This window comes from Sebastes umbrosus, chromosome 1, assembly GCF_015220745.1.
Source record: "Sebastes umbrosus isolate fSebUmb1 chromosome 1, fSebUmb1.pri, whole genome shotgun sequence".
NCBI lineage: Eukaryota > Metazoa > Chordata > Actinopteri > Perciformes > Sebastidae > Sebastes > Sebastes umbrosus.
In genome coordinates, this window is record NC_051269.1 from 43233192 (window position 1) to 43255297 (window position 22106).

The following is a 22106-nucleotide window of genomic DNA, read 5'->3' on the forward strand; positions in this document are numbered from 1 at the left end:
ACTGTTTCTGCCTTAGCCAAGGATTATTGTGTTTTTCCTCCAGCTGACCTTGGTTACATAAACTAAGGACTGATCCCCCTTCCTGGATTCTCCTCCCTGTCCAAGTCCTCCTCCTCCCCGTCCCACCTCTCTGCCCGGCTCCTCTCCTCTGGGCGCTCCCACAGAGCCCAGTGTTGTGATTACATTGTGAAATCGGAGCCAGGACTATTTATTCCCAGGCTGGGGGAGAGAGGAGGACCTGGTTGGAGGAGAAGCCGGAGAGGGGGAAGCCAGGAAGCTGTTGTGGTTGAATCAGGCGGATGGTGTTGGTGGGTGAACTGTTTATGTCTTCTCATAACCTCTCGTTGTGGGCCGTGCATCCAGCCAGATGTTTCACATAAGCAGAGCACCCGGGGTCGCATCTCACTGTCAGCAGTTTGTGCACATAACCCGAACCCATCGTTCAGCCCGGCCCGTTACGGGGTGGCAGGTTGGCCCAGTGCTCTGAGACACCGTCCAACCGTCCAACGAGGCTCGGACCCGTTTTCGGAAGCTTCCACCCTGCTGGTGTGTGACACCAAGTCCTCTCTCTCTGAGCTTTGGTGGGATACAAAACAAAAGCGAAAACTTAAATGACAAAGGAAAGTTGTGTTTAAAAAGTGTGTGTGTGTAAAAAGTGTGTGTGTAAAGTGAGTGACAGAACGTGAGGTTATATTTATTTGTAAATCCAGACGTGGTGTGCAAAGGCCTCAAAGAATGCACCATTTCTCTTGTTGTCAGATTGTTTTTCACTGGCACTCTTTTCTTGTCACCAGACTTTCTGTGCACAGACACATTTAGTGACTAAACGTCTCAGAGGTTATCAATGAGTCTACATTATCTCTGCTCTGTTTCCAGCACTCAGCTGAGTCCGTGATTTAAAAACACGGTTTGAAACCCTTCAGACTCTGGTTCCCTCTACCAGACATCTCACTGATCTGGTACTGTGGAGCTGGAGCTGGGTTCTTGTTTCAGTTTGTCTGCAGACATCCAGTAGCTCTACTCTGTGTCAGCTGATCAGTACACACACACACACACACACACACACACATACACAGTATATTCTCTTAACACACACACACCTCATTTGCTTCAACAGGTGATATACTTGACCTTGTGTTACATGCAAATCATTCAAATATACAAACCCTCACGCCTACACACACATGTCCATACTAGTGACTTTGAGGTTAGTTTGGGGACAGACAGGGTGAAGTTCAGTTGTGCGTGTTGCTGTCATCATTGGTGAATTACTGGTTGGATGAAATTGTGACACACACACACACACACACACACACACACACACACACACACACACACACACAGCTAAGGCCAACCGGAGATGAGCAGCCGAGCATTAGATTACAGGGAAATGATCAGCCAGGGTAGACAGGAAACACTGCAGGAGAGCAGAGTGTGTTTGTGCTTCCTCACCACGGAGAGTCTGGTACCAACAACAACCACAACATGTTCACAGTGTCATTTTAAAATACATGTTGTGGTTTGATAGAACACCAAGTATGTCATTAACAATGTAAAGATAGAGCGTTAAAGAAAGAGGTGAGGATAAGAAGAGAACCACACTGGAACCAGCTCTGATCGGATTTAGGAAACGGATACACAGAGCAGGGAGGGACGTCCAAACGGACCTTCTGTTGGCTTCATCCAGGCAGGGTTGATTTAGGTGTTCTTTGCAGTCTGGTTGCAGGCCAGAGTCCATGAGGGGAACTGTGCTGTTTGTGTCAGACTGAGGCTCAGAGCTGGTTCTCATTCACACCTTCGATGTAAGATGCCTGACAGTTTCAGTCCTGATACCTCACCTATTCTGCTGAGCATTAACATATATATATATCAGCATTAGTTCTTAGTGTTGTCTTAACATGAGTACAAGAACCGTGCCTAACTAAAATGCAAAACAGATGAAATAACCAGTCTGAGCAGGCAGTCAGGGCCAGCTTTGAGTACTTGACAAACTGGGACATGTGAAGCATCTTCATTTGCAACCAAAGTGCCCAGCGACACCCTGTAAAGTGTGCACTTCTACAAATTACAGCCTGATATAAAGTACAGCTTTGGCAAATTTGATGTAGTTCACATTAAGAAAAACCAGCTTCCAACAGTAACTTCCAACTGGTTTCAGCCTGAAAGGATCCACTTTCTGTTGTTTTCTGTAGCCTGTCTTGAAAGCATCCAGTAACGAAGCGGACTCATACGCGTGTTTAGCGACCGTAATAATCCTCAGTGTGAAACACAGTATGTAGATAAATGGATTTAACGAAGAGGATTTGTGGTAATGGAGTTACTTGAGGAATCGTCTCAGCCCGATAGTGAAGGCAACATTAAACAAGTTGAAGATCTTTTCATTTTCAGTAAAGGTCCAGACACACCAACCCGACATCAAAGAACTAGCGGCGATGGAGACCGACTGTTGCGTCGCCTCACTTCTCCTTTGTCTCGGCCAACAAGTTGCACTCAAACACACCGCAAAGACTCCAGCCGACGGCCAGTCAGCTCGTACGTTCTGCTCCTGGTGAGAGGAAATAACTCTCCACACCAGCAGACGGCGGTAGTCTGTATTCATCATTCTAAAAGGGAAACAGGAAGACGGAGGACGGAGGATATACAAGCTGTTATTATGATGCCTACATGAAACAAAGCGACGTCTGACGACCGTTTTCTCACCACTCTCACTCACCACTGAGCTTCATTCCAGATGTTCATGTTGCTGTGTAAATATCCGTGTGTCTGAACGATCAGATGAGATGAAGATGAAACATGAGGAGAGTCTTCTGTGTGTCCTCTTGACTTCACTCGTCGGCTTTCCTCACTTCCGTTTCTCTTCTCATGCGCTGATTGGTTGAAGCTGAACAGCCAATCAGAGTGATTTCTCTCTAGAGCCGACGGTGCCGGACACACCTCAAAAACTAGACCGACAGACGCTCACCGTCGGCTGACCGTCGGCTTGGTGTGTCAGGGCCTTAACACACGCCTTGAAAGATCCTTCTTCCTCTTTATAATAGTAGTCTAGAGTACTCAGTAGCACACTGTACCAGCTCTTCCACCAGCACACAGTCTGTAAGCTTTGTCTCATTGAGTCCTGACTGAAACATTCCCATACATGCATGCTGTTCCATGCATTAGCAGCTGTTGTGGTGTGATATGGCTGAAGAAACAATGGCTCCTCTGCCTGCACATCGACCATGTGTTACAGCACATCTGCTGCAGGTCTCTCACAACCAGAGGGATGGAGGGATCGACGGGGGGGCTGCAGATTAGTGTGCTTTTAAGCGTATCAGACATCTTAACTAACATTAGGGGGTTTCATAAAGAATCTGGAGTGATACCAAGTAAACCTGCTTAAAGGAGCCCACACTGCGTCCACAGATTAACCGAAGCTTCATCAGAGGACTCTGCAGGACTGCTGAGCCTCTGACATACTGCTGCTATGTTTGTCCTGAAGGCGAGCTTTCTCACTTCCTGTTTACTCCGTTACGGTACGTGCTTGGTGATGTGCTCGGTGGATCATTGTTGGTTTGTGCAGGTGCTCCTTTGCCATGTGTACCACTTGGGTGAAATGGGTTTGCACTGTTTTGTCTCACAGACTCTCAGGCTCCGTCCACACTGATACCTTTTTGTTATAAAACACATATCTTTAGCTGCGTTCATGCCTAGCGTCCACTCCACTCCACTCCTGCGTTTTCAAGCCCCTAAAACGGAGACTTTGCAACGCCGCTGACGTTTTTAGTTTAGTAAATTCAGCATTTTATAACGCTACTACTGCCTGCAGGGATTTGCGAACGGCGTGTCCAGCGGCGTTATCAACCCTACGGGGCGGGTGTTTAAAGGCACAGTGTGAGGCTTTGAGGAGGTTGATGGACATAAAACGGAGGACTTTCCTTTTGTTATCTCTGCTTATTATGTTTCTTGACCTTTAATGTAGTAAAACTTTGATTTGTAACTGTTCATTTTGAAGGTAAATTTGATGTGTGAGAGAGAGAGAGCAAAAGGCCTGAGGTAGACTATAGTAACCAGCAGCCTTGTAACTGTGTTGTGTGTTAGTATTGAGATTCTTTCTAAAAGGCTTGCTTGTATGGAGAGATCTTGTTGTTTTAAAATGAAAAGGTATTAGTTTGGATGCAGCCTGAAGAAGGTCTATAAATCAGGTTGGCAGCTCCACGAGGTGCGTCCACTGCTCCAGATGAAACCGACCCAACAAAGTGGACATGTCCTCTCAGACTGATGTTAAACGGTGCTGTCAGTGTGACTCAAAGCAAGGTGAGACTTACTGATGACCACAGTGATGACGACAGCGTCCCCGTCTCACATCGGTGAGAGTCGCTCCTTTCCCAAACGTCTGTATCCTGTTGTAAAGAGGGTGTTGGTTGTTTTTCACTCTTTCCACCATCTGCTGCTGTTGTCTGACTATTACAGTTTTGCTCAGTTTGTTTTGGAAGATCAGATGCTGCAGATGTTCTAGTACTTCATGATTCTTTCTGAAAAGGTCATTTAATCCTCATTACGTCCATTTAAGCCGAGTGCCACCTTGTAAACTGAGGGTTGTTAACAACAGACGTTCCTCTCTCTATTTGGTGGATTAATGAATGCTGCTTTTCATGCTCCCAGTGGAAATGTCTACATGTTCATCAGAGGACGTGATGACGTGATGACGGGGTGTGGTGTGACTAATACAAACTGCTCTGAGGCCACATGTTGACCCAGACCGGTTCCCTCTTAAAGGATGATGGTCGACTGTACGGATGTCAGAAACACCAGAAGGTTAGCAGTCAATACCAAAACCAGTGAAATTACACGATTCTCGATACCACGGTAAAAAACAATAAATCCCATGTACTTCAACATCCACTTCTTTACCGTCTGCACACTGGTTTCTGTCAGGAAGTTAAACAGGCCATACTTTTTAACGTTAGCGTTAATATGAAACCGTTTCATTCAGATCAGAATGAAGTCGACCCTTTAGCTTTATTTAAGGCATCACAGTGTTGTTCCTAACAGACGATACGCTGCTCTCTGTGGTCCGTGTGATGGAATAGATCACGGGAGGATTAATCCATTAATAAATGGACGGTCTGTTTGGCCCCTCGAGGAGCTGGAGGCAAACACAACAAACAGCAGTAGTTCCCTCCAGAGGTGACCATGTGGGATGTAATGGTGTTTGTAATCGGTGCTTTAGTGACTTTAAGTCCGTCAGTAGTGCATCCATTATAACTGTGTGTGTGTGTGTGTGTGTGTGCGCGTGTGTGTGTGTATTGTTGTTGTGGGTATTCCAGAAGGATGTGGTCATCTCAGAAAAAGGCTGCTAATCATAAATCCATTCCCCGGAGGGCTGTAAATCACTGGCAGGCCATTTGTTCCCTCCATGGGACGAAATGTTCCTGATGACAAAGAGTCCAGCTCCAGCTGGTCAGACACACATTAGTAAAGACACTCACTCTCACGCCCTCTCAGGTAAACCTCTGCTCAGGTAAACCTCTATTCAGGTAAACCTCTGCTCAGGTAAACCTCTGCTCAGGTAAACCTCTGTTCAGGTAAACCTCTGCTCAGGTAAACCAACTATTGAGTCTTTTTTTAATTTATTCAGGCAGTATGTTCTCGAGCTGTCTGTCCGTACGTACGTACCATTATATCAGGAACGCCTAGAGGGAATTTCATCAAATTTGGCACAAACGTCCACCTGGAGTCAGTGATGAACTGATACGGGGGGGCTACCTCCGGGTCTGAAAAGTGAAGCTCCTTAAACCTTCATCCTGTCTACCAGCCAGCAGGGGGCGACTCCTCTGGTTCTATAGAAGTCTCTGAGAACATGAGTCTACTTCTCTCTTGATTTATGACCTCAGTAAACATTGTAAACATGAGTTTATGTTTCAAGTCTTCTTCAATACAGCATGATGTTCATTTAGTAAATGATGGTCCCATTTAGAGTCAGATAGACCATAAAGCAGGGGATGCTTTAGGGCGGGGCTACCTGCTGATTGACAGGTCGCTACCACGGCGTTGTCCGGTCTGGGAGTTGTCCGTGTTTGCGTCGTAGAACTTTAACCCTTTCACAGTGTGTTCTCACTTAATCAAATATTAATTATAACCTTTTTGGTCGCCTAAAAATGTTTTATTTTAGTGTTTGTTTGCTCTTAGCTCCGCCCTCTCGCATCACTTCTGGTTGCAAAAAACCAAGATGGCGACGGCCAAAATGCCGAACTTGAGGCCACAAACTAATGGGTGACGTCACGGTGACTCTGTCCACTTCTTCTATACAGTCTGTGGTCCGTACGTATAACCGTCCCATTATTGTGAACGCGATATCTCAGGAACGCCTGTAGGGAATTTCTTCAAATTTGTCACCAACGTCCACCTGGACTCCAGATAACTTGATTAGATTTTGGTGGTCAAAGGTCACTGTGACCTCACAAAACACGCTTTTTGGCCATAACTCAAGAATTGATATGCTAATTATGACAATTTCACACAAATGTCTAACAGGAAGAAACGACAGACATGGAGGTAAACTGCATCTGGACTGGTTGGCGGAGGCATACGGCCGTGAGGCGGTAGTTGTAGTCTTTGTTTCTCTTCTGTCTGTCTGACTGTCCGTACACGAAAGCGTTAAACAAACAAGTGATGTAATACGGAGTGCAATCAACCCCGCTTATCTCCGCACCCTCAACCAGACAAGGTGACTTTCCTGGAGCGAGGCAGCCGGAGCGCTCGCAGCGCAGCGAGCACAACAGTGTAATCAAATCATGTCATTTAGTCGTCCTCTCTTCTTCTTTCTCTTTTTTTTTTGTTGTCTGTATTTTCAACATGACTTCCACGACGGAGACGGAGGAATGAAGAGGAGCGGCCGCTCTCTCATTTCACTGATTGTGTCCTTCTTTTTTTAAAGTCACCTACAGTCTTCTCGGGCTTCCCGGACGAGCCGAGCGCGGTGCAGAATCTCAATCGCTGCTTGACCATTGTCAGGACGTTCACTCAGTCACTCGGGCTCTTCAGCAGCCTGAAGCTCTTTTCCATTTAGCTCTATATTCTCCTCTCTAAAGCTCCAAGATGCTCCAGACCTGAAGGATATTAGACCCGAGCGGGGTTGAGTGCTTTTACTGGGCGGTGTGCCGCTTTTGATGTTCTGCTCTGTGAGACGTGGGGGGAGGCTGTGAAAAGGTGAACTAAAGTGGGTCATCCACGGGTTTCCCTCCGTAATGTGGCCCACTTTGAAAGGAAAATGCTGAAACAAGGAGGTTTGGAGAGGAAGAGCTTTAGCCTTTGTTTAGATCTTCAACACCCCCCAACTACAAAGAACCTTCATCTTTGTGATCCACCACCCAAATCTGTGGATGCAAATTTGTCCAAACCCCCGAGAAGAAAGAAGCAGAGTAAAACAACAGATTAGATTCATCCCTAATGAGGCGTCCTCAGCCGGGCCGCGGCCTGCACGCAGCACACTCTGCTCTTTCCTATTCAAATGTATTAAAATGAGAGGAAATGCAATTTGCTGCTCTGCTGTGGTTTAGTCGTTTGGTTTTGATTATTTGCTTGTTCGTTTCTGAGGTTTTGGCTCAGCGTTTTCCCATCTGTTACAAGACTGGTTCATATTATTCAGAACATTAAAGGCGGCCTGTCTCTTGTTCTAGTTAAGATACTTTAATTAGTCTACATCCACAGATGTTTTAGAACGGGAACCATCTCTATCCAGACGAGTGTTTTAGAGCCCTTTCAGAATTAATCTCCGTCCATACTACCACGCCTAAAAATGCTTATCACATGACCATTCACGTACACTGGGCATGTGCGTGCCGGTGTAAACAGGAAGCGGCGCTGGACACGGAAATTGATGCAAAGCGCTTGAATCATAGCCTTCCTCCTGCACATGTAGGCAGCAGCTTTATAAAATACTGAATTTAACTGCACAGCAGCTGAGAGCAGAGACAACAAGGTCAGCAACGCTTGGAACTCCGTATCCGTGTTGGAATGAAGCCGATGGTGATCGAGGCTGATGTTTGTTTTCTTATGGAAAAGGTTCACGTGATGACCAATCAGGGAAGAACACGTCATGACTGATGAGACCCACTCAGGAAGAGAACGTGGGCGTCATCGTTTCTGTCCGTCCAGACTAAAACACAAGTTTTAAAACTAAAACGGGATCAGCAGCGTTTCCAAACGTCTCCGTTTTAGGGGCTCAAAAACACCGGAGTAGTGTAGACGCTACGTAGAAACGCAGCGGAAGTTCTATGTCTTAAAAAGAAAATGTCTTAGTGAGGATGGAGCCGTAGATCTGTGAGGGTGTGATGGAGTCTCCCCAGACACGTCGTAACCATGGCGAGTGTCTCTTATTTCTCTCCTTCTCAATGATTCCCCTCCTCCCCCTCGTCCCGTACACTCACCTCTCTTCTCATTTAACCCGCCGTCCTCTGCCTCCGTCCTCCCCTCCCCCTCCATCTATCCAAGACGGATTAAATTAATACACAGACTGAGAAAGAGCAAAGACGCAGAGAGACAGAAAGCTGAATTAGAGAGACAAAGAGGGGCAGTGATGAGGAAATGGAGTGATGACATGAAGAGAGGATGGATTGGAAGAGACAATGGAGGCCAGATGAGACCCAGAGGGGGTTCAGTTAAACACACATGATGCTGATCAATAAGGTGAGCTCGGCCTGAGGGAGCAGGCCTGACCCTCCGACACCCTCCCATACCTCAGGGGATGAAAAGACAATACACACCCCATTTTACAGCCCCCCCCCCACCTCACCACATACACATTACACTGAGACCCCATCGCTGGTCCCCGGGGGGGGGGCAGGGGGACATGCCCATCCTCACTGTTTCCCTTCGCTTTAAACCAGGAAACCAATTAAACGCTGAACAGAGAAACACAAGAAAGGAAAAGCTGCAGACACGTATTTATAGAATAATGAATCCGTGTTGTTATCGGGGTGTTTCTGTGAGCTCCTAAATGAACAAGAAGGACACAACACAGACAGACTGTACAGACAGTAGGTCCATCAACTTCATTTAGTTTTACACTTTGTTTCAGACCGAGTACAAGTACTTACATTTGGGTATTCTCCGATACCGGGTACCGATACGAGTACTTCTCTGTGTCTAAAGAGCCTCGTTAACAGCCAGCTGGAGGGTGTGAGCGACACACGGCAGGCTGGGGAGTCCCGCATACGAGGCGGTGCGCCGCCACCGGCTCTAGGTCGGCTTGAAAAGGCTCGGGGCGGAGGTGGCTCGCGGTCGGAGATTTACAGCGCTCCCTTCCCGGACCTCGCCGCACCGCGGACAAAGGACTCGCTGCGCCCTCTCTCCTTGACAGAGAGGGACGGTGTGACTGTCGACCGGGGCAGACTGTGGGGTCTGCGGCGATGTCTGCAACCCACCTGACTCGTCTTGAAACACGGACCAAGGAGTCTAACGCACGCGTGAGTCAGAGGGTGCAAGCAAAACCCCTTGGTGCAATGAAAGTGAGGGCCGGTGTGCACCGGCTGAGGTTGGATCCCGGCCAAGCGGGGTCGGGCGCACCACCGGCCCGTTTTGCCTGCACCGTCGGGGAGGTAGAGCCTGAGGACCCGAAAGATGGTGACAATAGGTTAACGTCACGCTGCTGTAAAGTGGTATCGGTACCGTTCTATTAGAGCTGTTTTGCGAGTACGAGTACATGAGCACAGTATCGGATCCGGTACTGGTATCGGTATCTGTGCATCCCTGCTTTACATCATATTTTCCATGTGAAGTAGGCCAACCCATCCTGAACCCGAACATCATTTGTAAATATTTGTCCGAACCCAGCCCGTCCCGTCGGGTCCCGTCGGGTCCCGTCGGGTCCCGTTGGGCTCAGGTATATCCACTCCATACTACAGTAGGGCTGCACAGTTGATCAACATTTTATCGCAATTGACCCTTCACTAAGTCCCACTCCTCCAACGCAGACTGGCCAATCATAGTAGTCGGCGTAAAGTGGCCGTTTATTGTAAAAATGGACAATCAACTGAGACAACAAGGGCTGCAAACAATCAAGTACAATGTTGCAGCGAACCAAAGCGAACACAAATATAAAACTAGGAACGGGCTTCAATAAAATAAAAGGGCTGCAAACTAGAAATTAAGATCACAGCTGAGCTGGCAAACAACTAGATTTAAACAGGAAATAAAACTCTACTTTAACTACTCTTAAAACTAATAAACAAAACACACAAATGGCAGGAGCGAATAAGCGAAGAGTCAGGATGGCCGACTGCTATTTTCAAATGGCAGGAGGCGTGATAGATGTCCTGGCCTGCACATCATATTCTACAGACATCTTTGTTTGGTACAGATCACACCATAACCATTTGAATATGTCCCTCTAATGTTGCAGATCATATTGCAATATTAGTCAAAATAATCACAATGAGATATTCTTTTAGAATGGTTCAGCGCTGAACTAGAGCTGGTTTAGTTGGAGGACATGTCCCAGCCTTACAGTACTTCCTGTGTCCATCGACCACTCGCAGTACAAGACTAGAAACCATCAAACATGGTTCATACCAAACGGGATGTCCCGACAGGGGTGGGAGTGTGGAGGGGCAATTAAACCGGGGTGTGTGGGTGGACCCTCTCACAGCAGGGGGGCGGGGGGCTCCATAATGACCTTGAGAACGGGCCGGCCAGTGTCACACACACACACACACACACATGGCCTGGAGGAAGCTGATTGGATGTGGAGTGGCTCCTCTGTAGCTGTAGAAGAGCTTTGATTGTAGCGGTAGAGCCGGGAGAACCGGCCCGACCGGAGAGCTCCCGCCGCTCCGGAGGAGAATTAATGAAGACGCCTGGGAATTGAAGCGGCGCTGTACAGCAGTGTGACTGTGTGTTTGTGCTGACATGTTGATATTGTGTGTGTGTGTGTGTGTGTGTGTGTGTGTGTGTGTGTGTTAAAGAGTGTGTAATTATAGGTCTCTCATTTACTGCCAGCTTGTGCATCTGTTACCTGACTCCTTCAAAGCCCTCAGATCCAGAGGAGTGGCGACCGGCAGCCTGTGAAACCAAACCCACTGTGTATCATCTCATCTGCTGTTTACTAGTCGTACATAAAACCCTGAAGCTGCAGCTCCTCTGCTGAATTTAGCCTCAGTGTAAACACACTATTGTACAAATGGAGTCTAGAGTCTGTGTAATGTGTAATTACATGTGTGCTGCTTCTCTGGTGTCAACATTTGTGCAGCATCAGTCACGGCGGTGATACGTGGAGCTGCTGCTGAGAGGCTGGCTGTATCTGAGCCGGCCAGCAGGGAGGACGGAGTAATGACTGGTGTTTAGGCTGCTGTCAGGCCACTGGGCTGATAACGGTGTGTGGGAGAGACTGTGGAAATAGACTGTCAATCCTTCAATGGGACTCCCATAAACCACTGCAGCACCCCCACACAGACGAGATGGGTGAGATAAAGTACAGGGGAGTTTCACTGGAGCTTTAAACTGGCAATCCAGAATCTGTTCTGCCCCTTGAGGGATTCAGACAAAGAAGAAGTTTGACTGAACCACATGAACACAGTGAAGAGCTGCTGTGAGAGGCCAGTCACTCCCTTTAATGAGGTCTCCCACATTTAAGACACTGAGATTAAAACCCTCTGCAGAGATACTAGAGGAGAGGAAACCAACTATTCACCTGTTTATTGATTTCCTTTTTTTTAAATGCCAGAATCGATATATTTTTCTTCATTTGACCCGGGTCCAACCCACCTCTCGACCCTGGTCCAACCCACCTCTCGACCCTGGTCCAACCCACCTCTCGACCCTGGTCCAACCCACCTCTCGACCCGGGTCCAACCCACCTCTCGACCCTGGTCCAACCCACCTCTCGACCCTGGTCCAACCCACCTCTCGACCCTGGTCCAACCCACCTCTCGACCCTGGTCCAACCCACCTCTCGACCCTGGTCCAACCCACCTCTCGACCCGGGTCGAGGCGAGTCGATCAACACACGCCTTTCATACACACAACCAGCCCTGGATCATCCAGCCTGGTTGAGTCCTCAGTGTGAAACTAGTGAGAAGGACTTCTCTGAATAAAATCCAGTAGAAATGCAGTATAGAAATGACACAATCAAATACAAAATGAGACTGTAAGAGTAAGAGTGAGAGAGTGAGAGAATGAGAGAGTGAGAGAATGAGAGAATGAGTGAGAGAGTGAGAGAGTGAGAGAGTGAGAGAGTGAGAGAATGAGAGAATGAGTGAGAGAGTGAGAGAGTGAGAGAGTGAGAGCCGTTATCAGGGCACAATGTCATAAAATGTGACTTGAAGAGAGCAGACACCCCCCCCCCATCGCTGCCACTGTAGACAAGAGCAAACAGAGAGATGTGTTTGTTCATCGTCTATGGCAGAGTCAGGGTGTGGTTGTATTCAGTGGCTAGGGGTCTATTGTTGTCTGATTGTGTATTTCTAGGCCAGAAACACACACTCACACACACACACACACACACACACACACACCTGCGTAGTGATTATGATCCTGTCTGAGCCTGCAGGGCGGAGGTGTACACTGAGCTGTGGGGGTAGGAGGAGGCTGGTTGTATGGTCTAAGCTGATGATGTTACAGTAGCCCCCCCCCGTTCCACGCTGCCTGTTCAAGGCGGGAATGTGGCGCCATTATTCCGCGTTGCTGTTCTGTAAATAGTGACTCTGAGATCCCCAGAGTTTGCTAAACATTAATGATGCACCGATACCACTTTATATCAGACCGAGTACAAGTACTTACATTTTGGTACTCTCCAATACCGAGTACCGATACGAGTACTTCTCTGTGTCTAAAGACCCTCGTTAACAGCCAGCTGGAGGGTGTGAGTGACACACGGCAGGCTACGTATCGGAGCGCCGCCACCGGCTCTAGGTCGGCTTGGAAAGGCTCGGGGCGAAGGTGCTTCCCGGGGCCGTGGACAAAGTGTCACCGGGGCGGACTGTCCTCAGGGGTCTGCGGCGATGTCTGCGGCGATGTCTGCGGCGATGTCTGCGGCGATGCCTCCTTGAAACACGGACCAAGGAGTGTAATGCGTCAGAGGGTGCAAGGAAAACCCCCGTGGCGCAATGAAAGTGAGGGCCGGCGCACGAGGGCTGAGGTGGGATCCCGGCCCCGCGGGGTCGGGTGCACCACCGGCCCTTCTCGCCCGCACCGTCGGGGAGGTGGAGCGTGTGCAACAGGACCCGAAAGATGTTGACGAGAGGTTAACGTCACGCTGCCGTAAAGTGGTATCGATGCCGTTGTATCGGAGTCGTTTTGCGAGTATGAGTACATGAGCACAGTATCTGACCCGATGTCTGATGCTGGAATTGTTATCGGTGCATCCCTACTAAACATTCTAGTTTGTGACTAAAGACTCTGAGACTGAAGACACGTCGTCGTTAGATTCTCAAAGTCTTCTCGTGTCTGAGAGGCAAAAGATGAAGGAAGAATCTGAGGGAGCGCACAAGAACTACAGGATATGTTAATTACTCAGGTCTACTGAATGCATCATTTAATACACACACACACACACACACACACACACACACTGATAGCTGCACCCAGCAGGAGGGTGATGGGGGCTTGGGGGGGGGGGGGCGTATTGTGTTTTAATGTATCTCTTCACCTCTTGTATTGGAACAGGATGGGTGAGAGGTGCTCACACAGTACCAACCAACCCCCAACACACACACACACACACACACACACGCACACACACACACACACACACACACACACACACACGCACACACACACACACACACACACACACACACACAGTTTTTTTCCCAGCCTCCCTTGCCCTGCGGGGGGGGGGGGGGGGGGGAGTGGATGCAGAATGGGACCAGTGGTGCGTTGTGATTGCACCACGTCGGTTTGGGATGAGTCATAAATCAACCTGTCCCAGCTCCCTAATCACCCCCCCACCTTCACAGAAATACATCCTCTGTCTTTACTCTGGTTTGGACTGGTCTCACTGGGAATACACCGGGACCGTCGTTACATGCAGATGGTTATGGATCTTTCTCTCAGAGTGGAGAAGGAGATGTCTGAGTTTTACCTCCCGGGGCTGGGAGGAGGAGGAGGAGGAGGAGGAGGAGGAGGAGGAAGCCTGTCGTAACACAGAGTGGACGGTGTGTGTGTGTGTGTGTGTGTGTGTGTGTGTGTGTGTGTGTGTGTTAGAGGTTGTGACACACACACACACACACACACACACACCTCAGCCAGCTTATCAGTGCCCGGCCAGCTGTGTACCTGACGCTGTGTAATCTCATTGTTCCCGTCACCAGCGATGTTGAACCAGAGCTCCTGTCCCGGTGTCAGAGGGGCAGCTGGAGGTGGCGCTGAATGTTGGACAATCAGCTTTTCACTTCAGTACTTGGCCGTGGCTCAGAGGGGAGAGCGGGTCGCCCACCAATCGGAAGGCCGGTGGTTTGATCCCCGGCTCCTCCGGTCACATGTCGAGATGTCCTTTAGCGAGACACTTAACCCTGCAGTAGGCACAATAGTTTTGGCATCACTTGAAAAAAATCATCTTCCTCCTGTGTCCTCTGATGCTCCTAACGGCATCTGATTTCACAGACCGGAGGAAAACAAGCAGTAAGAGCTGATCTGAGGTCTGCTGTCCAGCTGCCGTCTATGAGAGCCGGCTGTCAATCACTCTGAACTCTGATCAAACGGTCAAACTAGGCAGCGCTGATCAGATATGGATCAATAATCTGTTACGTTAATGTCTATTTGTCTCCTCACATGTTCTCAGAATCATCTTGTAGTGCACGGTTTAGCTGTAACATGAGAAAGTTTGTGACGCTGCCACCATTGTGAAATCTGGTGAAGGAACACCAAGTTCTGGTCACATGACCGGAGCACAGCCAATACGAACGCTCTCTCTCTCTCTGAAATGACCTGTGATTGGTGAAAGTCTCCCGTCACGGGCCAGATGTTCTAAAGTCTGAAAACAGAGCCATGAGGAGGAGCAGAAGTCTAGTTATCTCTCAGAACACTTGAATTACAATATGCTGAAAGGTTATTATGGGATGTCTGCCCAGTGATGCCAAACACATACTGACTACTGAAGCTTTAAGTGTCATTTGTACTTCACTCTGTGTGAATAGTCTCCACTGATTTCTGCCTTCTCCCGTCATCCTACCTGGGAACTCCATCTATTGTAGCTGTGGCCTCTCAGGACTAACCTCATCATATATCAGATACTGAACTATTAGTGTTGATATGAGTGGACTGGCTGTCCTCTGGTCTGTTGTTTATCTGCCTCCTGGCTGGATGAAAGCAGAGTGCTGGCTGCTGCCTGCCTCCCAAGGTCAGGTCACTCAGACCTGGTTTAGATGTGAGTGATGCTGTGGGTGTTATCCTCTCGCCTCTCTGTATAATGAGGTGTGTGTGTGTTGTGTGGAGGTCGGTGACCCTTGTGCTGTCTGGAGCACGATGATGAATGAGACTGTTAGTGGAGGTGTGAGACTTGACTGGATTTCACTCTCCTCCTGTGTGAATGTGTACGTGTTGGTCTGGCGTTCTTCTCCTCCTGAAGTCTCATTTAGAGACAACACATTACTTTTCTTCTTCCATTTACTCCCCTTTGTGTTGAGGACCGGGTCTCGTGTGAAGACTGTTGGATGTAGATGTCAGTGTGATGAGTTTCAGTACTGATGCTCAAACAATGTCTTTTTAATATCTTACTACCTTTTCAGTTCAGAGGTTTTGGTGACTGTTACCATGTTTTCCCTTTCTTTGATAAGCTAAACATCTGAAATGCATTCATTTTTAATGTTTTAACCAGTGTTGTAGTACTCTAGATCAGTCTAAAGACACCTTTCTGAAGGTCTCGTCTCAGAATCAATCGCTTTTTTATTCAGTCTCGTCTCATTTTATTTCAAGACTGATCAAGACCACGGATGTGGGGAGTGTGAAGGCACCTCCGCTCCGTTAAAATGAAAGCCTTTCACTTCCTCTAACCTCTCATTTGATGAATGCTCAGTGAACAGCCACCACACAGCTGAAAATATCCACCAAAATATGCCTGAACTTCTCCCCAGAACACGGCAAGAACCACCAAAACCCAAACAATATCACCATGCAACAGGCAGCACACACAGTGACGTTATCCTGTCTGTATTCAACCACAGCTAAAACAGGCCGCTCCACCGTGGGCTGCTCAGAGGAACTAAAGTCCTGCTCTTTTCAAACGGAGATAAATTCTCAAGACCTTTTTAGATTTTTACGTTCCCTATTGTGTCGTGTAACAGAAATAATTTAAAGCCCATTCCTTCTGGTTCACCTTTAACAGCCTGCTGTGCCGTGCAGCTTTTTACTGTATATTCCCAGTAGGAGGTGAAGCCGGAGCTGAGAGGGAAATGTTCCCTCTGTGAGCATTTAACTCTGAACGCAGAGAGCTTCAGAGATGCTGCACTATTTATGGTGAGGGAGGGAAGAGAGACGCATTCCTGCATCTCCGTATACAGCCAGCAGAGCACGGTGAGAAACGCAGTTTAGAGGAGAGAAGTGAACTTTAGTCACTGGTTTTTCCTTGGTATTGGCAGGTAGATAATGTCATTGTGCAATCCGTGAAAGTCCGATTGTGTGTCAGAGTTTACTTGGAAATCCAGAGGAAGCAGTGAATCCTGGGTTTGGCTGTAGGCGTGGGCGAAGGAGAGGGAAGATGTTCGGCAGTTAAGTTGTTTTTTAAGAGAGTTAAAGGGATAGTTTGGATGTTTCTCAGTGGGCTGTATGATGTATTTTCCATAGTCAGTGTATTACCTACAGTAGATGGAGCTTAGAGAAACAGACAGGAGTTAATGCACGGAAGCAAAGTAATGTCCTGCTGTGGACGGGGGGGCAGCAAGACAGATTTTAAACACCTAAAAGAATCAATATCAGTTTAAGTGTGCACTATATTTAGAATATTTTCACCGGTTTACCTCGCTGTGAGACAGAGATACTGTCTATGTTTCCAACGGGGAACTGAAGCCGTTATCTATGCTCTCGCCAAAGCCACCACACTCCATTGGGAAAGAACTGAAATTTGACCTCTCAGATCACGGGAGCTGCCGTCTGGTCTACCGCCGCCTCCATCCGATAGTTTGTTTGTGTTATTGTGTGAGTTCGGTGAATCCGAACGAACCAAAGTCACACAGTAGCACAATCAAATGAACCAATCGGGCAGCGGTAGACCAGCAGCACCCCGATCTGAGAGGTCAAATCACAGTTTTTTTCAATGGAGTCTGGTTAAATGAAGGAGGTTAAATAACGCTCCAAACTGTCATGTCCATGTTCAAAGGGGTCCCTTGACCTCTGACCTCCAGATCAGTGAATGTAAATGTGTTCTATGGGTACCCACGAGTCTCCCCTTTACAGACATGCCCACTTTATGATCATCACATGCAGTTTGGGGCAAGTCATAGTCAAGTCAGCACACTGACACACTGACAGCTGTTGTTGCCTGTTGGGCTGCAGTTTGCCATGTTATGATTGGAGCATATTGTTTTATGCTAAATGCAGTACCTGTGAGGGTTTCTGGATCAATATCTGTCATTGATTTGTGTTGTTTCATTGATTTACTATAATAAATACATACATACATTTACATAAAGCAGCATATTAGTCCACTCCCATGTTGATAAGAGAATTAAATATCTCCCTTTAAGGTTCATTTAGAAGAGATGCGACTATTTGAACTATTGTAATTGATTGACAGCCCTGATGGGAATGTCATTTGGTAAGTGATAGTGGCCCTGGACTCTACTTTATTTGTTCTCTTGTGAGACGTTTTGAGGGAGCGGTACACAGTCAGTCACTATAATTCAGACGGAGGGTAAATGTAGTGCACCGTATGGTAAACAGGGAGTGAGATGTCAGTGAGTGGTGCTCAGACAGTTCTCTGACAGTATGAGAGATGATGAAGAGGAGGAGTAACTCCTCTCTCCTCCCTTTACCCTTCCCTCCGTCCCTCTGCATCTCTGCATCCTAATAACCAGACTGATGCTCGTGTCCTTCAGCACCGTACTGTAAACCTTGTTGTTGTAAAGCAGGCGGAGGTGAGAGGAAGACCGTCACCGTGGTGATCTCTCCTCCTCTCTCTCTGTCAGCTGGGAGGTAAACAACATTCACATGCACCCTCCCTTCAGACAGCGATGTGCAGAGATCTCATCCATTGTTCTCTTTTAATTCACATCTCCCTTCCGCCGCGTTCCTCTGCGTGTCCGTTCTGTCGGACCAGCATGCTTTGCTCCAGCCAGCAGCGGCTTCACGCGGGCGCTCTCGACGAGGGTGGCCCAGACCACGATGGCGAGTCCACCTTCAGGGTGGTCTGCTGTGGCAGAGCAGGTTTGTGGTGAGAGACTGGTCATAGCTTCAGACAGCGTCCTGGTCTCTGGGTCTCTGTGTTACAGTCAAAGGTAACTCTGCTGCTGTCATGGTGTTACATTAGATTATGTGACACACTGTGGCCTACACACACACACACACACACACACACACACACACACACATGCATATCTCTACACAGACCGCCCTTCAAGCTGTGGAAGTCAACAGGTAACGGAGCCTGGTGAAGAGAGGAGGCCAGATGTGGAAGTCAACAGGTAACGGAGCCTGGTGAAGAGAGGAGGCCAGATGTGGAAGTCAACAGGTAACGGAGCCTGGTGAAGAGAGGAGGCCAGATGTGGAAGTCAACAGGTAACGGAGCCTGGTGAAGAGAGGAGGCCAGATGTGGAAGTCAACAGGAATGTGTTTAGGAGAGAGATTATCCCCCCAGAGAGCCCTCGCTGGATGTTTGCTGGACTGTTGAATGACTGGAAGCAGCTTCTAGCTTATGTTCTATAAAGTATAGCTTATTGATGAGCTGCCAATCAGACAGAGATTCATCATGATCAGATCTCATTGTGTTAGTGTGTTCAGCGTTCTAGGAAACAGACTTCCAGTAGATCTGTGACGGTGTTGCTCTGAGAGAGAATCAGCATCCAGAGCAAGTCCACTCATTTTTTGCTGTTCTAAATAATTAGTGGTATTTGTTTTGAGCCCTCCAGCGACTCCGGCTGTGTGAGCGCTTCATTCAGTGTTTGTCTTTTGGTTATCAACCCGTGTATCATCCCATTATCTGACTGACAGCTGTGGGAACGCCCCGGGCTCTCTGTGGTTAACTGAGCAGTGTTCTCTGCTGGCAGCACTTCTTCAGGATAATCATTTCTTTACTGCAGCTCCAGCAGCGGTCCTCAAACTGTTTTACCACTTCATGCTTACCTTTTATATGTTATGCAACAAGCCTGGCTCCACACACACACACACACACACACACACACACACACACACACTCCAATGTTTTATTAAGGCAACACTATGGAAAAGCAGCATTAGCCGCATGGGACCACAAAGAGGCTCTTTGTGCAGCGGTGTGTTTTACACACACACACACACACACACACACTGCATTCAGAGAGGACCCGACAACACAGCAGTCACACTAACATTTACCCTTCACTCTCTCTGCGCCGCCCTTGTTGTTGGCCAGACGGCCACAGAAAGGAGTCTTTATGTTTATGTGTGTGTGTGAGTGAGTGTGAGAGTGTGTGTGAATGTGTGTGTGCGTGTGCGTGTGCGTGTGTGAGAGTGTGTGCAGGTCTGCCCTTCCCCTCCCCGACAGCATGCTATCCATGCTCTGCTAAATCACTTCTACGGCCCTCTTCCTTCCTTTAACATCATCCTCAGGTTGCCTCTTTACCAGCGGCTCAGAGAGAGCCGTGTTTAAAGGAAGGAGGATTATGGTGCTGGTTTCTAGAGAGGGGGGGGGGCATTGTGAGTGCTTGGAGGTGAATACCATGTCAGTAGTTTGTCAAATGGTTCAGAGGATCTGGAGGGCAAATCTTTACTGAGCATCTGGTTAACTTAGCAGCTACGATGCTGCGTTCACTGTCTCCAGTTCACCGTCCGGGAGCGTTAACTTAGCAGCTACGATGCTGCGTTCACTGTCTCCAGTTCACCGTCCGGGAGTGTTAACTTAGCAGCTACGATGCTGCGTTCACTGTCTCCAGTTCACCGTCCGGGAGCGTTAACTTAGCAGCTACGATGCTGCGTTCACTGTCTCCAGGTCATCAAGTATAAAGTCTGGAACTGCTTTATAGACGATGAGTTAAAGATGTTATTAGATGACAGTAGTCGCGTTTCCATTCACATATTTATATGCACATTTATAAGTATGGCATTAGAAAATCGCTTGAGGTGTTTTTTCTCTTCATGGAAAAAGAGTTGATGCACTAGATGGATTATAGAAACGCCTTTACTGAATAAATTCTTACGTAGCGAACATTTAACTCTCAGGACTTATCAGCCTTTTTCCGCTGTCGTCGTCTTCCCGGATATTCACACAACGTGCAAATCTTCCTCTCCAGACAACATAAAACAATGACAGAAACCTAATTGAAACAAATTGGGAAAGATGTTATAGATGGCAGTAGTCGCGTTTCCATTCACATATTTGTAGTCACATTTTGAAGTAGGGATGCACGAGCTTCCAGACCATGGATGTATGAAGAGAACTGGATCCGGCGTTGGCCCCGGTCATTCCTATCAGAGGGGCTCAGTGGTGCATGACATCTGGAAAAGTACCTGGATCTTGGGCACATGGAACATGGGCAGTAGCGTCCGCTCGGTCACATGACTCGGTCACGGGGTCCCAACGTCACGCCGTCGTCACGGCTTGGTGCTCCAGCCTCAGTCTGGGTCTCACTCACATGAACGGAGGAAGGGAAATAACTCTGGATTCAGCTGTTAGTGCGTTTTAATGATTTAAATAAGGGCTATTAGAGTGTTCGTACTGGGGAGTTGATTCACCTCAAAATCAATGATCCTCTGAGTTCCAGACGTCTCTTTCCCAATGGAAGTCTATGGGGAAAAGTATTTTTGGGCCCGATGGCATCACGTGACGGACACAGAAGTTGTAGTACCGCCGTTTGGCCACTACGGAAGTTGGGATCAACGACCGGCGCTCTTCCTGGGGGTTGTTCCAGACTCGCATGGTTACTGTGTTGAGTGGGACGTTCAGGAAGTGAACGACTGAGACGAGGCCTCCCATTGGTTGGTGTGTTTGTGTTCATGCTTGCCACTGTGGTCAGTTCTTCCGTTATATTCTCTTTGTACAGCTTGTCCAAACTTCCCACCTCTCCCCTGAGAGAGTCCGTCCTTCCTCCATCTCTCCTCACATCCATCTGTCGGTCTGTGGCTGCCTGGCTGATGTCCATCTCTCTCTACTAATCCCAATAAGAGCTTGTTATTGTGCTGTGATGCTGCCAGTCGGGGTGTTTCTGCTCCAGGAGAGGCCAAATAGGTTTTAGGATACCTCTCTCTCTCTCTCTCCATCGCTCAAGATGTTTGTGTTTGATGAGATGATAAACTGTGGAAGTCGCAGATTCGCATCGCTGCCGGTATGAATAGTTTTGATAGGTAATATTCCCAGGCGAGTAGTATTTCAGACTTTGGTGTTGTGTATTCGTCCTGCCTCCGGCTTGTGAAGGCCTGAAGGCTAGGCCATAAAGAGTGACGATAAACTGATAATTCAGTCTAGAAGATGTCAGAAACATGTTCCCATCACATATACTACCAGCTCAACGTCTGCAGATTGTTTTCTTTTTATTAACAGCAGTTTAACAAACCTCAAAGCTATTGGGTAACTAACGACATGAAACAGTTTGAGAAGCTAGAATCAGTAAATATCTGTGAGTTTGTTCTCTGTTGACTGAAGAACCGACCGATCATGGTTTTAACAGCCATGAAGTGATGAGACGTGCAGAATAACGGAGTCTCTGAGCATCTCTCAGCTGTCAGCTTGTTGTGTGTTGCATCTTAAATATTAATGCCGCAGTGACACGCTGTCTACTGGATGATAAAAGGAGATTCTCAGGTGTCTGCAGATCTATTTCACTCTTCTATTCCACCTGAAACAGAATTAGAAAATATATTGTTTTGCATTTATGAGCGAGTGAAAGAGTGATGAATATGCAGCTTTCAGTAGCAGACGTTGGATAATCCGCTCCCAGATAATTGTCAAGCTGAAATCTCCTTTTAAAAAATGACCATGATAATGAAAGCACAGAATAAGTTAG

The 22106-nt window shown here is 47.8% G+C and overlaps 1 protein-coding gene across 3 annotated transcripts in view; it reads left to right on the plus strand.

The window, feature by feature from the left end:
- Positions 1–22106, plus strand: part of plxnb1b (plexin b1b) — a 128362-nt gene that overhangs the window by 33002 nt on the left and 73254 nt on the right. The window lies entirely within an intron of this gene.